At 52.5% G+C, this 22,159-nt stretch overlaps 1 non-coding gene across 1 annotated transcript; it reads right to left on the reverse strand.

Annotated features, from left to right (window-relative positions):
- Positions 1–6,865: 6,865 nt before the first annotated feature.
- LOC132247905 (U2 spliceosomal RNA) lies at positions 6,866–7,064 on the reverse strand. Its single transcript, XR_009459301.1, has one exon. It is a non-coding gene; the product is annotated as a U2 spliceosomal RNA (small nuclear RNA).
- Between the last annotated feature and the right edge of the window lie 15,095 nt (positions 7,065–22,159).

Raw genomic sequence — 22,159 nt, forward strand, 5'->3', positions numbered from 1 at the left:
TGCATCATCCTGAATATGGGTTTTCTATTCAAAAAGAATACCCTGAAAGAGTGTCATTTAAAACCTCTTTGTTCAATGATATAACAATCAACCTAAATAATGTGAGTTTCTGTGATGAAGGAACATATAAATGCAAAGCAGTCACGTTCCCATTAGGAAATGCAGAGTCATTAACAACTATAACTGTAATTGTCGAACCCACTGTGAGCTTTACAAAGGAACCAACTCCCTTCATAGATGGTAAAAATTGGACAGTGGCAGCTATCTGTACAGCAGCCACTGGGAAACCCGCTGCAAATATAAGTTGGGAAAGAGATTTTGGTAAAATAGAGAATAGTTTAATTTCCTTTCCAAATAGAACGGTAACAGTTATAAGCTGATATAAGATCATTCCCACTAAATTTGCGAGGGGAAGGCGTATAACTTGTATTGTGAAACACCCAGCTTTGGACAGGGAAATAAGGTATTCTCCCGTACTAGACATCCAATATGCTCCTGAAGTGTCAATAACTGGCTATAATAGAAATTGGCTTGTTAGACAAAGAAATGTTCAACTTAAGTGCAATGCTAATTCTAACCCGCCGCCTATAAAGTTTACCTGGGCCAGAATAGATGGACGATGGCCTAAAGGCTTACTGGTTGTAAACAATACCCTGCATTTCAATAGCTCACTAACCTACAATCATGGCAGGACTTACATTTGTGGGGTGACAAATTCCCTTGGTCAAGGAAGCGATCAAAAAACTATTCATGTATTAGATCTCTCCACCATCACTACCACACGATCACCCACGGTTTCATGGTATCCTTTAACTAATAGCGTTACGGGTTTAGCATCAGCATTCACCCTAACAATAATACAGGAACGCAAGTGGGATACCATCATCGCTAGTGTAGTGGGTGGAATTATCCTTCTAATACTTGGAAGTATTTTAATTGGCATTGTCTGCTGTGGGAGAAGACGGACGTTTCGCGACCAGTACTTCGTTATGAGCCGTATTCCACTGACTAATAAACGAGGGGAGTCCCAAACAGATGTTCTCCAATCAGATGATGACTAATAGTTGTTGTTATATGTTTAAGTTATTGTATTGTATAGTTTGTTAAAAAGACCGGTCTGTAAAATTGTTTGTTTATATATATATATGTTGGTTGCTTAAGCTCCGTCAGGTCAGTGAATCCTGAAACAAAAATTCCTTATAACGTGCTCATGTGTCTAAAATTCCAGTTGTGCCGTCGGCAAGGGGGCATGTCACAACCCAATGATTTTGGTGCCTCGACACGATGGAATTTTCCCGCCACATGAGAGTCTCTTGCACAGCAAAAGTTTTCTGCTGCAACAGAAAACCCCGGTGCAAGAGAGTTCCCGCCATTCGCATGCAAATTTGTGTCCCACTATTGGCCAGTTCTAAATTATTCCTACGTGGTGGCTAGCGATTGGCTTGTTAGCCGTGTAAAATGTTGTGCGACTTCCGCCCAAGTCGGAGAACTTTGAGCACGCTGCAGAGTGCCTCTAAAGATATCTGACTTGCGGCTGAGCTGATCGATACCCTGATCACCTATCGATTCTTCTCCCCGTTGCCGAGCACAATCCTTCGACGTACCCTTTCCCTGCCGGCTTAATTTGTGGACAGATTCGCTGGCCTGAGCCTTGCCAGCTGGAGCAACTAGTGGAGTTGTTTAAGCGACCGGACCACCTGCGTCGCGGCTACTAGCGGCGTAAGTAAAGTTTTTTGCAACCAATACGCTTTGTCTGCCTCTCCATTCACCAGCCCGCCCAAACGACCGAGCAGTTTGTATATCACCTCGAGTCGGTTCCGGCCGTCTGAGACAGTTACCTGGGTAAATAAAGTAGTCAAACTTGCTATAAGTTGGCCCAAGTTGAGAAACTAGATTTCAAGGGTTGTTGGCTGTAACCATGTTGATCTAAGGCCGCAGGCAGACACGGTTGTTTGGGTGGAAGTCATATCTTTTATTAGACCAACTAAATTGATAGCTTAAGATATCACATCCACCCCCAGAACCCTGTCTGTCTAGAGCTGAAGGCCCATTCTGTTACAGGGGTAAAAACCTATCCCATATTGTATGCTTCATGTGTTCACAGCTGGCATTTGTAAGGCTATTGTCTCGAGTCCATGCCATGCAGCTCTCATGCTAGAGACTCTACCTGACATGTACAGCTCCTCCCGAATTTTTAAAACCCAAAGTTTCCTTTTAAAAAGTCAAGGATTTCTGTGATGTCTTTTGTTTGACCAGTGCATAGTTGACAGATGTGTTGGACAAGCCTTTGGTCATCAAGGCTAAGGACAAGTTGCACATAAACCGGTATAAGTGATTGGAAACCAGTTCAGATCTGTAACACAACAGCAGTTCAGTGTACATAAACTGCTTTCAAAATGGCCAAAACTGGTTTAAGATAAACCTGGATGAATGTAATATGAGACTTAATTTATTTAGGTGAAATTGGTTTACTGAACTTCTGTCCCAGTTCCCCTCCAAATTCAAACTCAACCCCCCCTGCACTCCCCTACCCCCCAGGGTGAGAGGGCTAGCCTTGTGCAGGCTGTCTGCTCCAGCCAGGCAGGGAAACATGCTGTAGCTTCCCCGGTTTCTTGCCTGAGCACTGCAGACATACGGCTGCATTTCCAGAATCAAAATGAACGTCTGTTCACGTGCTTATTGGTTCAGTCTAGTCTGCGAAGGTTGAATCGTTTCAGCCTTGGGGTTTTGGACAGTCTTTTCTTAGCCCAAGTGCCCTTCCTCAGGTCGCATTTTAAACCTGTCCAGTTTGGCACAGTCTGGCTGAACGCGTAGCGACCCTGCCTGGATTTTGCAGAACAGAGCTGGGGCTAGGAGGGATCTCCATAGGTGACCTAGTCCAACCCCCTGCCTGCGGCGAATCGTCCTTATCTGAGCCACCCTATGCAGATCCATGATGCAACCTCTTAGTAAAACTACCCCCAACCCTGACACCACACAAGCCTTAAAGCCCTAACCTGCCACAGGTAACACATGGGGAACGTGGCAGCCAACGTCCTGCTTCTGCAAAATGTTGTTAATATTCACTCGAGAGATCTCAGGTAGATCTCCATGCCCCCACAGAGGAAGGCAGCCCCCTCGCCCCCCCAGCCCATACCAATCTGACCATGGGGTCAAATTTCTTTGTGAGCCCAAATATGGAGTTGGTCTGATTGTGAGTGGAGGGGCAAGACCCTTTAACCCAGGCTTGTCCAACATACGGCCCACGGGCCGCCATGCAGCTCACCAAGTGCCTGCTATGTCTCCTTTGGCTCCGCCCCTTTGCCCCTGGCATCCAGGTGGCCTCCTGGGACCTGCCAGGCTCAGCAGGAACGTGGTGCGGCATCTGGCGCAGGCAGTCGGCAGGGCAGGGTCGGGGGTCCTCAGCAGGCGGGATCCTGTGACACGTGTCCTGGCTTGCTGCCAGATCCCGCGCTCTGGGCTTGCAGTGCTGGGGCTGTGTGTGTGGTCACCATTGTGAGCAGGGCCGTGCGGGTGAGGGGCATGCTTATAGGACGCGGCACGCTTATAGGATGCAGAAAAACCTGCAGCATGCTTATAGGCTCGGTAATGGTACGCTGGTTAGCAGTACAGATGAAAGGGACTTGGGGGTCACGGTTGACCACAAGATGAAAATGAGCCTTCAGTGTGATGCTGCGGCTAGTAAAGTGAGCAAAACGCTGGCTTGCATCCACAGATGCTTCTCTAGCAAACCCCGGGACGTCATTCTCCGCTTGTACTTGGCCTTGGTGAGGCCGCAGCTGGAGTACTGCATCCAGCTTTGGGCACCACAATTCAAAAAGGATGTGGAGAAGCTTGAGAGGGTGCGGAGGAGAGCCATGTGCATGATCAGAGGTCAGGAAAACAGACCTTGTGATGAGAGGCTGAGAGCCATGGGGCTCTTCAGCCTGGAAAAGCGCAGGGTCAGGGGTGATCTGGTGGCCACCTATAAATTTATCAGGGGTGCTCATCAGGATCCGGGGGGACATCTGTTCACCAGAGCGCGCCAAGGGATGACAAGATCGAACGGTCACAAACTCCGCTGCGACCGATTCAGGCTGGACATAAGAAAGAACTTCTTCACTGTCTGAGCCCCCAAGGTTTGGAATAGACTGCCGCCGGAGGCGGTTCAAGCACCCACTTTGAACGCCTTCAAGACACATTTGGGTGTTTATCTTGCTGGGATCCTATGATCCCTGCTGACTTCCTGCCCCTGGGGCGGGGGGCTGGACTAAGTGATCCTGCGGGGTCCCTTCCAGCCCAAATGTCTATGAAATAAACTGTATGAAATAAACCAGCAGCTCCCATGAACCTTGCAGGAGGGCTGCACAGGCAGGGTCTCTCTGGCCCAGGACAGAGGGTGTAAAGGGGTGTTTGTCTTGGGTTATAACAACTGGCTGGCTGTGGTGCTAGCTGACAGTGCTGCCCATATGGGACCCAAACCCAGTAATGGCTGGGCTGCCCCAGCCATGAGACAGAGACACCGGGACTGGCACCAGGAGACAAAGGTCCTAGTCCTGCCCTGACTCCCTGTCGGCATTTGAGGTTGCATATGATGGCCGCACCTGCACATGTCGGGCTGTACCTTCCACATTATGAGTATACATGATGGGTGAGGGTCCATATTGATACCACAATATTATTATATAGTAATCAAATGGTGATCTTGAACTGGTGAGTTGTTTTAACTTCACCTGTCTCTGCCAAACTAGTTTTTCTATGACTAAAATTAATTTTGGCTCTTAGCTACAGGGCCTATGCTACGCTCAAAAAATGGTGAATGAGAGGAAACGAAAAATTGCTGCTGAATGTCAAGTTTCCAAAGATAGTTGGACCACTGATTTTTTTGTTATTGAACAAAACGGGAACATCCTGTGTCTGATTTGCCAAGAGAAAGTAGGTGTCTGCAAGGAGTGCAACGTGAAGCGCATTATTCTGCAAAACCTGCAAAGAAACGTGAGAGCCTGGTGGGTCAGATCAGACTTGATCGGGTGAACTCTCTAACACCGAGCATGAACGGGCAGCCGTCTTTTTTCAGAGCTGCGAGGCAGAAGTCTGAGGCAGAGACCAAGATCCGTTTCTTGATATCCGAGGCAATAGCTAAGAGAGGGAAACCGCTGTCTGATGGAGAATTTGTGAAAGATTGCTTGGGCATATTCACATCTGAGGTATTCCCTGATAAACAGTCAATGGTGGAGAATATCAGCCTTTCCCATCAGACGGTTGCTAGAAGAGTAGACGACATGGCATCAAACATTGAAGAGTCACTGATGAAAAGACTCGGTGCCTGTCAGTTTTACAGCTTGGGGGTTGGCGAAAGCACAGAGGTGAGTGATACAGCTCAACTGCAACCTTTGTACGAGGAGTGACCAAACCATTGCATGTTGTTGAGGAACTGCTCGACTTGTGTCCAATGAAAGGCAAAACGGCAGGACAGGACATTTTCAATGAAGTCAAACGTGTCTTGTTGGAGTTCAGTCTTCCAGAGGACAAACTCTGTGGTCTAACAACGGATGGCGCCCCTGCGATGACAGGCAAGCACGATGGATCTGTCAGTTTACTGGTCAAGTCTGCGCCTCAGGATGTCATCACACATCCCTGCGTCCTTCACCAGGAACAGCTGTGTGCAAAGGCCCTGGGGATGAGACGTGATGGAAAAGGTGGTTTCTACAGTCAGTTCCATCAGGTCAAAGGGGCTTAGTCATAGACATCCCAAGCATTTCTTGCGAGATAGGATCGGACCATGATGACGTTATTTACTTCTGCCAAGTCCGTTGGCTCAGCAGGGCAGCCACGCTAGTCACGCTAGCCAAATACTCGTCACTGCTTGACGAAATTAAAACCTTCATGACAAACAAAGGAAAAGATGCTGGCTTCATGGATGATGATGATGACTTGGCATCCTAGTTGACACACCAAGTATCTTGCAGATTTGAATCTAAAATGGCGAGGGAAGGATCAATTTGTCAACAGACTGTATGAACACATCCAATCCTTCATTTGTAAGCTCGAATTGTTTCAGAAACAGTTAAATAAGAAGAATGTCACCCATTTCACAATACTATTAACAAGATGTGCTGAGACTGTGACCCATGACGCGTATTCTGCACTGGTCGGCGTCTGCTGGATGAATTCAAACAAAGATGTGCGGATTTCAGGGAACACAGCGATGAGCTGAAGCTGTTTGCAGATCCATTTGGAGCGGATGCCACCGATGCCCCAACACGTTCCACATGGCACTAATTGACATCCCAAATAACGGTGCCTTGAAGAGAGCTTTTGCAGAACATGACCTACTGTCGACAAAACGATTCATGTGCTCACCACGTAGTTGGTGTGTAGCGCATCGTGCTCCAGAAGCCTCGCCTTGGTGTTGTGGCGGCCTCTGGCTCTTCCCAGGCCTTCCAGCTTTCAGTTGTGGCTTGCATCTGACCTCTGAGACGTACCGTACCGTACCGTACCGTACCGTACCGCCTGTGTTCAGTTTGTTTCGTTTTGCTTCATAACAGTATGACGACAACATCCACGGCTTTCTGGCATCCTAAAGCCCCCGATTTCTGCTGTGACAGAGGATTTCCGCTGTAACAGAGCTGTTCGCAGGGGGTCACCAAGCAGGCTGCCCCTGACACCCCCCTCAGCTGCACGCTGCTGACCGCGCTCTCCATGCAGGTGCAGGCAGAGGGACCGCTTTCCTCCGGACAGCCAGCCACCCCGCCATCTTGAAGGCTTCGGACAAGTAGTAGCCTGCCTGCCAGACTGCCGGGGGCCCCTGCCCAGCACCAGCCCCCCCGATGTCTCTGAAGAAGCGACGAGATCTACTTTTTGACAGCAGCAAGTTCTCCCCGAGGGGAGGTGCACCACTCCTCTAGGCACTGTAATACCAGGCCGATGCGTGGAGTGGATGGAGCAAGCTCCGAGTCCATCTCCCAGTTCCAAAAATCCATTTAATATAAAGTCCTCACATCGAGGACATAGATATTAAACTGATAAGAACAGACTGACTTTTATTAGTAGATGATAAGGATTGTAAATCCAAAAAAAAAGATGACAAAGCCGATAGGGAAATACAGAGCGCCCGGGCGAGGGACTAACAATATAAGGATGGGGGTGGGGTGGGGTGGGGAACCATCTGCTGTATGTGCCCCTGCTGCCCGCACCTATTGCTCAGCTTGGGCTGGTCGTGATAGACCACGTATCCCCTACACGGCCCAACTTGCACTGCCGAAGCCAAGTGCTTAACCGCCCCGGGGCTCCCCACCACCTCATGGAGCACCACTTTCGCCCTCCATGCCCCCGTCCAAACCCTGCACCGATCACATTCTTTTTCTACAAATGTCACACTCTCTACCCTCTGCTCCAACCATCTTCTCACGTTGTCCTTCTGCGCCATGTCTGTAAACATCTTAATATATAGCACTCTCTCCCGTGCCGTCCACCCCATATCAAACACCAACCCCTCCAGCTCCCCTCTGTCCAACGCCTCCTCGTGCGCCTTCCAAGAGGCAGCGTAACATTTCTCATTTTCAAGTAACGTTCCAGATCTTCCTGTTGTCGAAGGTCACCACACAGTGCATGTCCCTCGGATTTACTTTGAGGGTCTTCAAGAGGACCTCAACCATAAAGTCTCCGCACCTCAGAGTCTTGTTTCCCTTATACCCCTCAAGGGCGAGGGGTTTTTTTTGTTTGTTTTTTGGGGGTTTTTTTGTTTTTTCTTTTTTTCCTTTAGTAAACATTTGATTAGAAAAACCTGACTATAACAAAAGACTCAAAACGACCCCAGACAGAGGCCTCACAACGGGTAATACAACATTTCAAATAACATAATACAAAACATTGGGATTGATATCATATTGCACATCATCTCATTTGTACACAGTATATACAACATCCCTGAGTATTGGCTATCTAACACATATTACACATATCGTATTAGACATCCTGTACATCCCCCCCACCCCCCCCAAAAAAGGAAAGGAAGAACATTGTGTGCAATACAGGTCTCTTGTTGTCCCTGTCCCATGTGCAACCCTAGCCAGCCTTTTCTACTCACAATGCTGACTCTTAGTTTAGCCTATACCTGTGCGGGGCTGAAACAACCCCCTGAAGTCCAGCTCTTGCCAGAATTTTTCGTCCCCTCCTTCTTTCATATTTCCTTCTCTAGCTCTATAGAAGTGCAGCTCGTGCATTGCTAACTGCAGACGCTGTTGTGGAAAAGCACGACCCCTTTAGAGCCAACAAGGAGCGTACTTTCCATAGTGCTACTTTGGTGCAGGTGATTAAGACCCGCACCCCCCATGTCCCATCCGTCCCTCTGATAAACCATAGAGAACATTTCTGGAAGTGACCCCCGTTCCCTTTCCCGTATCCTTCAAATAGGTAGTCGCCTTCCCCCACACCCGTTGTGCGTAAGAACAGTCCCACAGTACGTGTCACCGTCTCGGGCTCATCGCAGAGCTCCCTTGGGCACTTGGGGGACCGAGAGAGTCCCCAGCGATAGAGCACCTGTCGCACTGGCACAGCATTTCGCACCGCCCTCCACGCCAGCTCCTCATGCTCCCCTTTCCAGTCCTTCCTCACCAGTCCTTTCCACACCCTGCTGACTCACTCCGGTCTCAATTCCCCAACATCCGACATCCTCTGTTTCCCTCTCAGGAAGTTCAAGACCTTTTTGGCATCTCCCAGCCCCTCGATCCCTAACCCCTCCAATCCTTCTTTTGCAACAAAGGCTCCAAGTCGGGCGTAGGGCAGCGACATCTGCCAAGCCCACGCTCCCTGCCACGCACTCCCGAACAGGCCCAGCCTTCTCAGGAGTCTTCCTCCCCAGAACCTGCAGAAATTAGTCACGATGCCCGCTGCTCCCCTCGCTTCCCTCACCACCATCTTCAAAAAGTGCACATAAACAAAGGTCTATATGTTGGGGAAGCCCCATCCCCCCAATCCCTCATCCTTATATATCTCTGTTCTAGCCACTTTCTTAGTCTTCCCCCCCCAGAACAAAAGGCACAAGGCCCGCTAGATCCACCAGGCCTGTAGCCAGAACACAGGATACACCATCACCACATACAAGGACGAAGGTCACCCTCACCCTCCATTTTCTTCCTCTTCAAGGTCTACCACTCCTGCTGCCTCCTCTTGCCCCAGGGTCTCCCAACGACTTCCTGCCGCCAGCGATGCTCCTCTCTCTTCAGGGGTCTTCTGCCCCCTGCTCCCACTTGGGCCTTCCCTTTCCGCTGCACACGGGTCCACCCTTCCTCCTCCTCCGCCACCAACTCCGTTGTCGTCGTCCTTTCCGCCGATCTGGTTTGTTTGCCCATCGCCGCCGCTGCTCCTGAACTCTATACTCCTCAGCTCTCGTCTCCGCCGTCATTTGCATACCAATCTGCATCCCGATCTGCATATTGGGCCTCGCCTTCGTAGCTGCCATCTCTCTCTGCACCGCTGTCCCCTCCGTCTTCCCCGGTGCTCTGATCATGGCCTTCTAGAGGCCTCACATAGAGGATGTATCAGTTCTCAAACTGATAAGAACAGATTGACTTTTATTAGTAGATGTTAAGGATTGTAAATCCAAAAAAAAGATGACAAAGCCAATAGGAACTTGAGGCCATACCACGAGGCAAATCACAGATAGTACCTTACGCTCTGAGAGGGTTGATTTTTATTTATTTATTTACTATTTTTAAGCATTTCTTTTCAAAACGTGGGTTGGAAGTTGTATCTAAACCAGACAGGGGCCAGAACGTCCTGTTTCCCCGCGCCGGGTCGTTCGGGTCTCCCTTCTTGTGGGAGAGGACCGTCATGGCCCTCTTCCAGGCGGCGGGCGTGCGCCGGAAGTCTCTGCACCTGTTGAAGAGAACAGAAAGAACAAGGCAGCCCGGGTCACATTTTTTAAGGAGACCGTACCTGATCCCGTCCTTGCCGGGGGCGGTGTCCCTGGTCCTCTTCAGGCGGGCTTCCACCTCCTGCGGCGTGAAGGCATCCTCGAACCCCTCCGCCGGGGGCACGGGGGTCAGCGCTTCGACGGTCGCAGGGCGTGGGGCGGCGGCTTCTGTTAGGAGGTTGAAGACCCTGCTGAAATAGCTGAAAAGAGCCTCCCGGGGGACCTGGCAGAAGGCCGAGGGTCCCCCCAGGATCTCTCTCACCGCCTTGGGATGGTTGGCCCGGTACAGCTTCTGGATCCTGGAGGCTGCCGCCGGGTTGTAGTGCTGGCGCCTGGGTCACCTCTGTGGCTGCGGTCTGTGGTCCCGTCGCGTTGCTGGTCTACTGTTTCCTCGGGGTTGGCCGGGCCGGGCGGCCGCCGAGAGCTCCTCTGTGAGCCGGGCCACCAAGGCCTCGAAAGCTTCGAAGGTGGTGGCCCGGGAGAGCTCCTCCAGCCAGAGGGTCTGCCATGGAGAGGGCATCCTCTGCTGTGGGGAGGGCTCTGCACCAGGAGATTCTGGCACGCTCGGGGGCTGGAGGGCACCCGGCGGCTCGGTTCCTCTCGGCGGCTCCGGAATCCTCGGAGGGACAGGGGCCTTGGGTGGCCCCGGGAGTCCGGGAGGGGGGCTCTCTGGTCGGCGTGTCGTGTCCGGTCGGGGGTCCCTGGGCGGAGGCCTGCACGGTGGCGTCGGGGCAGGTCTCTCCGTCGGGCGGTCCCTGGAGGCCTGGTCCGGTGGGGTTGTCGGCGGGGTGGCTGGTCTGGCGGGTCTCCGCACCACGGCCTGGGTGTGCTGGGCCGGGGCGACGGACCTCACGAGCGTGACGGGTCTCCTCTCGGCTCCGTGGCCTTGGCATACCTTCTGGTGGTTTTTGAGGAGCTTCAAGGCCTCGTATTCGGTGCCGCAGAGGGAGCAGTAAAAAGCTAGGCGCAGCTGGTGGAAGCGCCGCAGGTGCTTGTTCATGTCGCTGTGCGACCTGTACTGTCTCGGCAGGTGGCAGGTCGGGCAGAACAGCTTGTCCGGAAGAGGGAAGGGGAGGAACGTGAGCACTGTCACGTCTGCTCCTTCCCCTGGGTCGTCCGTGGTGGGGTCCAGTGTCGGGGGGGCTCGGGGCTCCTCCACCAGCGTGGGGAGACCCTGGGGGGGGCCATCCTCGGGACTGCTGGGGTCCAGGGGTCATCGCCGTTCGGGGCCCGCTGTTGTCACCGAGGTGCCATGGGGGTCCGGAGGGGTCCGCTGTTGCTCGGGGCGCTCCGTCGTCATCCGGGGGGCGTCCTCGGGCTCCGGGGTCCTCCGCCAGGAGGCGGCTCTTGTCAGCCAGGGTTCCGGGCTTTCATAGATTTCATAGATTTCATAGACATTAGGGCTGGAAGGGACCTCGGAAGTTCATCGAGTCCAGCCCCCTGCCCAAAGGGCAGGAAGTCAGCTGGGGTCTCTCTGCCTCCGGGGGCCAATCAATGGTCGGGGGTCTGCCGCCGCCTGTTGGGGTCCCGACATCGTGGGGGGGGTGCGTTGGGGTTCTTCGCCGGCTCAGGTGAGCTGGTCCACCCTCCTGGGAGGGTCCTCCGGGATCCGCAGTCGCCGTTCCGCCCTAGCTGGGGTCTCCGTGCCTCGAACGTTCTCGTCAGTGGATCAGGGCGTCCTTGAGACCTGGGGGTGTTGCTCCACGTTCCATCCTCCGAACCCTGGCGTTTGCCTACTCCGACCCTCCAGCCCCTTTGCCCTCAAGAAGCCCCACCCCCGTGCATACCACTTGGCCGGTCTCTCGGCCCACAACCCCGTCCACCTCCCCCCTTATAACCCCAACCTCCTCAAATACCTTCCCGCCCAATATCTACACATTGCCCCCACTTTGCTCCCCTCCAGGCCCCCAACTCTCAGCACCCCTTTCCAAAAGTGCACATACAGAAACACCTCTAGTTCCGGCACGCCCCAGCCTCCCAAGTCCTCCCCCTTATATACCTCCCTCCTCGCCACCCTCTCTGCCTGCCCACTCCAAAAAAAGAGACACGTTTCCCTTTGCACCCACCTCTCCTGCAACCAGGTGGGCGGGTACACCATTGCCGCAAACAGAATTGTCAGCAACAAAAACTGCTCCATAATCCCCACCTTCCCCCTGAACGACAGCTTGCTCGTTCCCCATATCCCTACCACTTTCCTCACCCTCCCTCGAACCTCCTCCCACGCCCGTTCCCCCTTCCCCCTCACATCCATATACGCTCCCAGCACCTTCAAACCCTCCTTCTCCACCCGCCACCCCACCTCCTCCAGTCCGGTCCACTCCCCCACCGCCAACAAACTGCTTTTCCCCTCGTTCACCCGTGGCCCCGCTGCCTCCCCATATTCCTTAATTCCCTCCACCGCCCTCCTCAGAGACCCCTCATCCCGCACTATAAACATCACGTCATCCATATATAATGTAACCCTCAAATCTTCTCCCCCCAGCACCGGCATTCCTCTCACCCTCCCATCCCTCCTCACCCTCTGTGCCAACGGCTCTATGCCGCACACAAACAGCCCCGGAGAAAGGGGGCACCCCTGGCGCACCCCTCTCTCCACCCTGAATTCCTCTCCCAAACAGCCCTTCACCACGATTCTGCTCCTCGCCCCTCTATACAGGGCTCTCTGCCCACCACCACCTTCCACCCCCTCTCTCCCACGTACTCCAACATATCCCTCCACACCCACTGCGTATCCCCCAACCTCCTACCCTTCACCGCACACGTCTGGTCTTCCCCCACCACCTCCCCCATCACCTTCCCCATCCTTGTCGCCAGCCCCTTGAAAACAACTTATAGTCTACGTTCAATAACGTGATTGGTCTCCAATTCTTCAACACCTCCCTGTCCCCCTTGTGCAGTAACACCACCACCCCCACCGCAAACCCCTCCCCTGCCACCCCTGACCCCATCACCTCCCGGAACACCTCCACCACGTCCCCCCCAACACCCCCCAAAACCTGCCTCTTCTATCTCCTCTTTACCCTCCTCCTGCCCAGGTCTTTCTTCCATCGGTGTTTCCTCCACAATCATCTCTCCTCCCTCCTCCGGCCCACCCAGCTGTTCCTCCTCCCCCATTTCTCTCTCCTCCCCACCCCGCTCCTCATGACGCCCTGCCATCTGCACTCTATTTGCGTAAGACGAGGGGCCCGTCTGCTGTATATGCCCCTCCTGCCCGCAACCTTTACATACAAAGCTCTCCTTACACAATTGAGCTGTGTGCCCCAGCCCCCTGCATCGATAACACACCGTGAGCTGGCAGAACGCCGCCAGGTGCCCCTCTTGCCCGCACCGATTACACAGCTTGGGCTGGTCATGATAAACCACATATCCCCTACGCGGCCAACTTGCACCGCCGAAGCCAAGTGCTTAACCGCCCCCGGGCTCCCCACCACCTCATAGAGCACCACCTTTGCCCTCCATGCCCCGGTCCAAATCCCCCACCGATCATACTCTTTTTCCACAAACGTCACCTTCTCCAGCCTCTTCTCCAACCATCTTCTCATGTTGTCCTTATGCAACATGTCTGAAAACAATATACAGCACTCTCTCCCATGCCGTCTGCCCCATATCGAACACCAACTCCTCCAGCTCCCCTCGTTCCAATGCCTCCTCATGCGCCTTCCAAGAGGCGGCGTAACATTTCTCAGTCTCAAAAGTCACGTTCCAGACCTTCCTGTTGTCGAAGGCCACCACGCAGTGCATGTCCCTCGGATTCGCTTTGAGGGTCTTAAAGAGGACCTCAGCCATAAAGTCTCCGCGCCTCAGAGTCTTGTTCCCCTCAGACCCCTCAAAGGTGAGGGTTACCTTCACCCTCCATTTTGTCCCCTGGCCTCCATTTTTCTCCTCTTCAGGGTCCGCTGCTCCTGCCGCCTCCTTCTCTTGCCCCGGGGTCTCCCGATGACTCCCGCCACCGACGCTCCTTTCTCTTTGGGGGTCTTTTTTTCCCCCCGCTCCTGGCTGGACCTTCCCATACCGTCCCATGAGGCTCCACCCCTCCTCCTTCTCTGGACCCTCTCCAGGTTATCCGCATCCTTCTTGAAGTGCGGCGCCCAGAACTGCACGCAGTACTCCAACTGCGGTCTGACCAGCGCCTGATAGAGGGGAAGTATCACCTCCTCGGATCCTTTCATCATGCATCTGCTGATGCACGATAAAGTGTCGTTAGCTTTTCTGATGGCTTCATCACACTGCCAGCTCACGTTCATCTTGGAGTCCACTAGGACTCCGAGATCCTTTTCTGCTTCCGTGCCACCCAGCAGGTCATTCCCTAGGCTTTAGGTGTGCTGGACATTTTTCCTCCCTAGGTGCAGCACTTTGCATTTATCCTTGTTGAATTGCATTCTGTTGTTTTCTGCCCACTTGTCCAACCTGTCCAGGTCTGCCTGCAGCTGTTCCCTGCCCTCTGGCGTGTCCACTTCTTCCCACAGCTTTGTGTCATCCACAAACTTGGACAGAGTACACTTCACTCCCTTGTCCAAGTCGCTGATGAAGAGGTTAAAGAGTATCGGTCCTAGGACCGAGCCCTGCGGGACCCCACTGCCCACAACCTTCCAGGTCGATACCAACCCATCCGCTATGACTCTCTGGGTGCGACCCTCTAGCCAACTCGCCACCCACCGGACCGTGCAGTCTTCCAAGTCACAGCCTCTTAACTTGTTCACCAGTATGGGGTGGGATACCGTATCGAAGGCCTTCCTGAAGTCTAAGTAAACGATGTCAACCCCTCCTCCTGTGTCCAGGTGTTTTGTAACCTGGTCATAAAAAGAGACTAGATTGGTCAGGCACGATCTGCCTGCCATGAACCCGTGCTGGTTTCCCCTCAGCAGAATTTGTCCTGTCGGGCTCTCGCAAGTGTGAGCCTTGATAATTTTTTCAAAGACTTTGCCGAGGATGGAGGTGACACTGACTGGCCTATAGTTGCCAGTATAGTATTGCGGGGCTGGTAATATTAATACTGCGTGACGTCAAAGCGAACAAACACCTTGTTATACGTTCAGAGAAGTCGCACGTTCCTCTATCCTACAGAGAAGCGCTGACCACCCTCTTATCTGCTGAGCACAAATCGTGACAGAAAAATCTGGTCTCCCCAAAAGTCAAGGCCCAATTCAGAAATAGGGAAAAAACCAAAAAAGCTACAAAAAGTCTATGGTATAAATAAAAGTACAAGGTCTAAGGAGATGAGGTGTAAGAGGTGCTTCTGAACAACTGGACAGCCCTGATGGAAAACGCGATACGTTTCTGCAAATCTTTTAAAAACACAATACACATATTAAGTAATCAACAGCACCCATTTCTAAGGCGCAGCTTCGTCAAGTAACCAGAGTATGAGCATCCACCGTACTCTGATATGCCGTGGCATCAGGTTTAATGGCTGTTATCGGTTGAATGCATTTTTGCTGTTCAAGGCGTTGCAGGAGCTCAACTAGTGCCCCCTTCAAAGGATCCTTGGTCGGGATTGGCTTCTAACGCCATGTCGATATATTGCAGAACGTAGGTTGGTGTTGATCGGGCTCAGCAACGGAGAGTGGGAGGGCTTGTAGTGTCTGTTCTTTTAGCTGCAGTGCCTTGATGCCGGGAATGCCTAGGATGTTTATGCCCCCTAGGACTGCCTCAAGCGGCTTGTTGTGACTGACTACATAGAATTTGAGTTTTGCGGTAGCTGCTGTTGCGTTCAGTCCTTGCACCATGATGGTTTTTGAGGTTTTTTCATGAGATGTCATAGGGGTTATAACGTTGACTTGTGCCCCTGTGTCAAGGAGGAAAGAAATCTTGCGCTGCAGTGTAGGGTTAGCGGGGTTATAGACAATGAGGCTGGTGTATGGACGTGAGTCCAGGGGGTCAGGCTTGGAAGCGTGGCCACCGGTTCGACCGGCGGCCATTACTCATTTTGTTGCTTCTCGTTGTACTTAAAGCCCAATTTTTCGGCAAGTGCCTTCTGTCCTTCGTCCCTTAGGGCGCGCAGTTGCTGTTTGGTGAGGCCGGACTCATTCAACAGGAACCAGAACATAGCTTTTTCTCTCGCTGTCCTCTCTAGTGGTGGCTTTGGTTCCAGTCAAAACGGCCCATCGCGACGTTCAATAGGGCACGCTGAATTTGGGTCCGGTTCTGTGGCCCAATGCACGCTCTTTGAGGACCTGGCTGTTTTCATTAGGGCCTGAAGACGTCCGAGTTGACTTAGGATGTTTCCGGCTTGTTGGCCCACCTGTGGGGTGAGGAGGAGGCGGAGGATAATGGCATGAGACCCTCTGTAAACCTCTACGCAGGCCTCCATGGCCTCCGGAGTGGTGGGGACCGTTCCGAGGTTTGTTAAGTATCGGTGTGGCCACGGTCCGTTGGCCTGTTGCGCTGTTAATCCCAGTGGTCGGCGTCCGGGTTGCCAAGTGCAGTACGACGTTCCAATAATGGCCAATAGCAACTGCTCAGCTGATGTTGGTTCTGGCCGTCCATCATGCCACACATGGGACTTTTGTGCAATCTGTCCTGCTACAAGCGATGGCAGTGGGATATTCCAAGCAGTGTTCCTTTGCACTGATCCAAGATCAGTAGCATGTCCCCCACTCCACGCCGCTTGGCGGGTGAGGAAGCAGGCCTCTTCTAGGCCCAGTAATTCCGAGCCAAATTCGACCACTAGTCGACCGAGCTGAACAGCTAAAGTCTCTCCAGGTTTAATTTTTGATTCTTTAAATAGCTCTTGCATTTCAGCTTGATTGCGGGTACGAAGCGTAGTGGTTGCTTGGATGTGGCCCTGTGGATTAGTCGTATACTTAACTATGCTTATGGGAAGGGCCTGTGTCGGAGGAGGCTCCGGGGGCGGAGTGGGCAAAATAGGATATAATGACTCACTGCCCTTTCTTTCGTTTTCATAAGGAGGTGGTGTGGATTCTGCCGGCGGGGCTACCGGCCCTGGAGCCGCCTCGCTCCTCCCCAGCTCTAGGGCGGCGCTGGAGGGAAGCTGGTTTCGGTTGCAGTTACAAAAAGGGGGTGGAACCGTTGGGGATGGCGCCTCCCCGGGGGGTGGGGCTGTCGCCTGGATTCCCGCCTGTTCTTTCAAAGCTCCGCCCTTCTTTTCCGGGTCCTGCGGGCGACTCACTTTTTTCTCGGCGCCATTTTCTAGCGGCTGCTTAAGGGGTTCCGCCGCTGCTGCTTCTGCTGCGGCCTTGCCTACAGTTATTAACTGGCTGCTTAGATTTTCAATATCATGTGTTGCATTGACAAATGCGCGGAATAAAACATTAATCATTTTTCCCTTGTCCCATTTGGGGCCTGCACATTTGGTCGCGGTGCGGCCCTCCGTCTCTAAATTTTTACGGAGCCAAGTGAACAGTTCGTGACTGTGTGACTGGGGTACCATGGTCGGGCAGTTAAACTTGTCGGGAGGTGTTCCTTCCCCGCCCTCCCCTACGTGGCGGATGCAGCGGGCAAACTCCTGGGCAGGGGTCGGGTCCGCTACGCTCGCCGCTTTTACCCGATGTAGGGACAGGATTCCCGCTTCGTCCCAGGGTCTATACACGACCCCTGTTCTGCCCACAACACAGCCCAGGGCCCTTACATCGAGCTTAGCGCTCCACTCTTTTCCTTCTCCCGCTTCGCCCCTCAGAGAGAAATGACCGGTAACTGCATTTGGTCCTGTTCCCCCGGCCTGATGGTAGGCAATGTGTGCCCATAGATCATCCGAATCGGACGTCAGGCGCTCCCCACTGCGCCATGGGCAGTTTTTAACTAATTCCAACTCCCTTGCATCTTCCCCGTATCCCATCCTCGTCGCCATGTCGCCGCCGAGAGCCACGGCGCGGGGTTCGGGGCCTTAGGAGCCCTAGTCGGCGGGCGGGTACTTGTGACACTTGGAGTGGAATCAGGTACTGACGCGTTTTGATTGAACAAAAAGATAGTTTACTTACACTGCTCGTACAGCACAGGTCCGAAGCTTGCTTCGATTACAGTTGTAAACAAAACTTGGGGCGGGCAGAAATTACAGAGTTCGTTTGGTCGGTCTGCAGATGTGTCGGGCCGGCAGTTGTCGGGTTACGTCTAGGTCTAGGTTGGTGACGGGGAGCAATTAGAGGTTGATCAGGCCCCTAATTTCTTCTCTAAGACACACGCGGAGTTTGCTAGGCTCCACAGCGGGCTCAGAGCTCTCCAGGAGATGTATGTGGAGTTCTCCAACTTGGGCGGAAACTGCTTCAACCTCTTATATGGCTAGCAAGCCAATCGCTGGCCGCCAGGTAGGAATGATTTAGAACAGTCCAATAGTGGGCTACGAATTTACCTAAGATTGGCGGGAACTTTTTCTAGGTCATTAATATATAGTCACTGGGCTCTGGAGTTTTCCACTCGTGACCTACTTACATGACCTACTTACAAAATGATTGACAGACTGTGCCCTCTGTATCAAACTATGGGATTCTCCGCTGTACTATAGGCGTATGAACAATGGGTTGTGACATAGCCCTGTGACTCAGGTTACATGCACGGGCAAGAAAGGAGCTGTGCCCATTTCAAACATCTAGTAAACTAGTTTTCTCCAGGAATTTGTTGAAGGCAAGGATGTAATAACTCACTAGGGGACTGGACGTATCAGGACAAAAAATGGCTTTCAGCCAATCCTGGAGGAGAGGGAGGCTGTACTGTGCTGCACCAGAATTAATACTGTGATGCTGACTTTACACAAGTCATCACAAATTCCTGGTGCAGAGCTCGTAGATGTTTTCAAGCAGGATGGATTTCTGGGAGTGGATCTGGCCTGTGTCGTCCCTGTGGGTTTCTGGGCACCGGTCAGTGTACGGGTGATGCTCCCAGTTCTTTCTTCTGTTTCATTTGGCCCTGACTTCAGACAGCTGGACACGTCAGCGCTGGATCTCTAATTGTCACTCTTCCCCAACTGCACCCATGCCATCCCAAAGGGGAGTAGAGGTGCGCTGACTCCTCCAGGTAATCAAGAGGGGGATTCTCCTAAGAATCAAGGGCATGATGTGGCCTCTAATATTTAAAAGCTTTGTCTTGGTGTGAATTGGTGTAGCGGAGAATTTACATTGAAATTGTCATCCAGAGTGAAAACGCATCCAGTAATAAATCTAGACAGCTCTTCCACATCACTTAGCAGGATACTTTTGTACATGGCGCCTTTGTTGTTGTTCACTCTGCTCCGGATGATACGGGCGTCTCCGTTCTGCTGGGAGTAAGGTACAGACCAAGCAGGTGTCATGGTGCACTTATCAATCTTGGGAGCAGAGGTGGAGGAAGGAGGAGGTGATGGTGTGTCCGTGGAAGGTACAGAGGAACAAGAGGAGGAGCATTCAGAGAGTTAGTTAATGAAAAATAAATGAAGGGAAAAGTCACAAACATGATGGAAGCAGTAGGGATGAAAGAGCAGAACTAGAAGCAGGTATTTCGGGTCTATGCCTGGTTCTTGAATGTTGTTAGTGGTGGTGTCCTACCTACAGGAGTAACTTGGTTTGGTATTTGCAATGAAGTATTCATATTTAGTATTTCATCTACAATTAACACCCCTGAAACATGAAAGACATCGATTTTTGCCATTTGAAATGGGTATTTAGTCGGTCTAATAAAAGACAGCGCTTTTACCCAAAGAACATCGCCTGCTGAAAGAAACGGTGGCGTTCCCAACTGTGATAAAGAAAGGGTGACCAAACGCCAGTATGGTAGATAAAAAAATGACATCGGAGAGGCTTGATCACCCTCACCGAGGTCCTGCGTCCACGGCTCCCTTCCCCCTGGATGCCCCTATATCGGTTAACTGCATCTCTTGGATGCGAGAAGAGCTCTCGGGTCCCCTACGGTTTGCTTTGTGTTTTGGAAGTTATTGTAAAAGGGAACTGCCGGCGCGGAACTGTGAACGGAGCATTTACGTGCTCCACGGTCTAACTCTTACTGAAGGTGCCTACACTCTGCATCGACAGCGCGAGTCCCTGTACTTCCGTAGTGTGAGTAAAGCATTCATTTGTTATATTGCCTTCGGGTTCTTCTTGGGCGGGAAGAGTAAAGGAAAAGGGAAACGAGATTCCAAACCCTTTCGTCCCCGGCCTGCTCGGATCCAGGGGTAAATCAATCACACCCCTCCCCCGCCCCCCCCCCCCCCCCCAATATCTGTACCACACCGACCACACAATGCGCTTTGCTCAGGAGGGAGCTCCTGCAGAGCAGACGTGCCCACTGACCTTTCTCTGCTCTTACCTATCGGGCAAGGTTCTTCGCCCAAGGAAACGGGCTCTCTTGTGATATGAAAAGTAAACTAATATTCAAAACCATTGGAAACTCGGCTTCCATGTCCTGTACTCCTTTGTGTTTGCAGATTCCTCTGACTCTTGCCCAGCTGGGGAGGGGGCCTTGGGACATGGGGAGGAGGGCAGGGTGGCCCAGGATGCTGGGAGCGGGGGACATGCCCTGCTGCCTCTTGCCCAGCCAGAACTGGCGGGGGCCAGGGGCACAGTGAAGTGCAGCTTGCTCCGGGCGGAAGGGGGCAAGCAGTAGCAGGGCATAGACCCCACTCCCAGCACTGCCATGCCCACATCCCATGCCTCCCTGCCCCGGCTGGGTAGGTGGCAGCAGGGCATCGCCCGCCGGTTGCCCAGCCCGGGTGGGGGGAGTACAGGATGCAGGTGGGGGGCAGGGCAACTCGACCTTGGCTGCCAGGCACCTGTCACTGCCTCTGGCCCATCGCATGGGCCTGGCCCAGCTGAGTGTGGCACTGTGTGCTTTCGGGTGGCTCTGGGTCACTTGCGCAGTCACTCAGGACCTTGTGTCGCTCCACTTGTTGAGCTGGGATGGGTCCTGCATGCATGAAACAGGCCCAGCCCAATGGTGCGTGGTGCTCGTGCACACTGGACGCGGTCCGGCATGACAGGCGGTCTCCGTGAGTGGGCCCAGGTGATGTGGCAGAGAAGCCGCCAGTGCCGAGCCGCGCTGCTCCGTGCCGCGTGGGGGGATGTGCCAGGAGGTCCCAAGTGCCCCAGTGCTCACTGCTGCTCCCAGTGGGATGTGCGTGCAGGTATCTGGGCCTGGCAGGGGGGGAAGGCTGTGGTCCTGGGGGCAGCAGTCCATGTGCAGGGGGGGGGGGGGCTGTGCCCTGTTGGGGGGCAGAGGACCCACCCTTCCTGAGCAGCCCCCTCACACAGTCCCCACTCACCCGCAGTCCCCCCACAATCCACCCACACCTACCCCCTCTATTCAAAGAAAATACCACGGGAGGGTGTTATCTAGAAGTTCTTCGCCCATTGATGCGACGCTCAGTCTGCATAATGTGAGTTTCTATGGTGAAGGAAAGTATATATGCAAAGTAAGTACATTCCCATTGGGAAATACACAATCGTTAACAATTGTAACTACTGGTTGAGCCCACTGTAAGTTTTAGCAAGGGGCCAAATTCTCTAATAGATGATGGAAAGTGGGCAGTGGCAGCCATTTGTACAGCAGCCACTGGGAAACCCGCTGCAGATATAATTTGGGAAGGAGACTGGTAAAATGGAGTGTAGTTCAATTTCCTTTCCAAATAGAACGGTAACAGTTATAAGCCGATATAAGATCATTCCCACTAAATTTGCGAGGGGAAGACATATAACTTGTATCGTGAAACACCCAGCTTTAAACAAAGAAATAAGATACTCTCACGTACTAGACATCCAATATGCTCCTGAAGTGTCAATAACTGGCTATGATAAAAATTGGTTTGTTGGACAAAGAAATATTCAGCTTAAGTGCAAAACTAATTCCAATCCACCACCTCTAAAGTTTACCTGGGCCAGATTAGATGGACAATGGCCTAAAGGCTTACTGTCTGTAAACAATACTCTGCATTTCAATAGCCCACTAACCCACAATCATGGCGGGACTGACATTTGGAGGGTGACAAATTCCCTTGGTCAAAGAAGCAATCAAAAGACTATTTACGTATTAGATCTCTCCACCATCACTACCACGCGATCACCCACGGTTTCATGGTATCCTTCAACTAATAGCATTATGGGTTTAGCGTCAACATTAACCTTAACAGTAATGCAGGGACGCAGTCGGGGTACCATCATCGGTAGTGCAGTAGGGGTAAGTCTCTTTCTAGTACTGGGAAGTATTTTAATTGGCATTGTCTGCTATGGGAGAAGACGGACGTTTCGCGACGAGTACTTCGTTATGAACCGCATTTCACTAGCTAATAAGAGGGGGGAGTCCCAAACAGATGTTCTCCCATCAGATGATGAGCAATAGTTGTTGTTA

The sequence above is a fragment of the Alligator mississippiensis genome, chromosome 1 (genome assembly GCF_030867095.1).
Source record: "Alligator mississippiensis isolate rAllMis1 chromosome 1, rAllMis1, whole genome shotgun sequence".
Lineage (NCBI taxonomy): Eukaryota > Metazoa > Chordata > Crocodylia > Alligatoridae > Alligator > Alligator mississippiensis.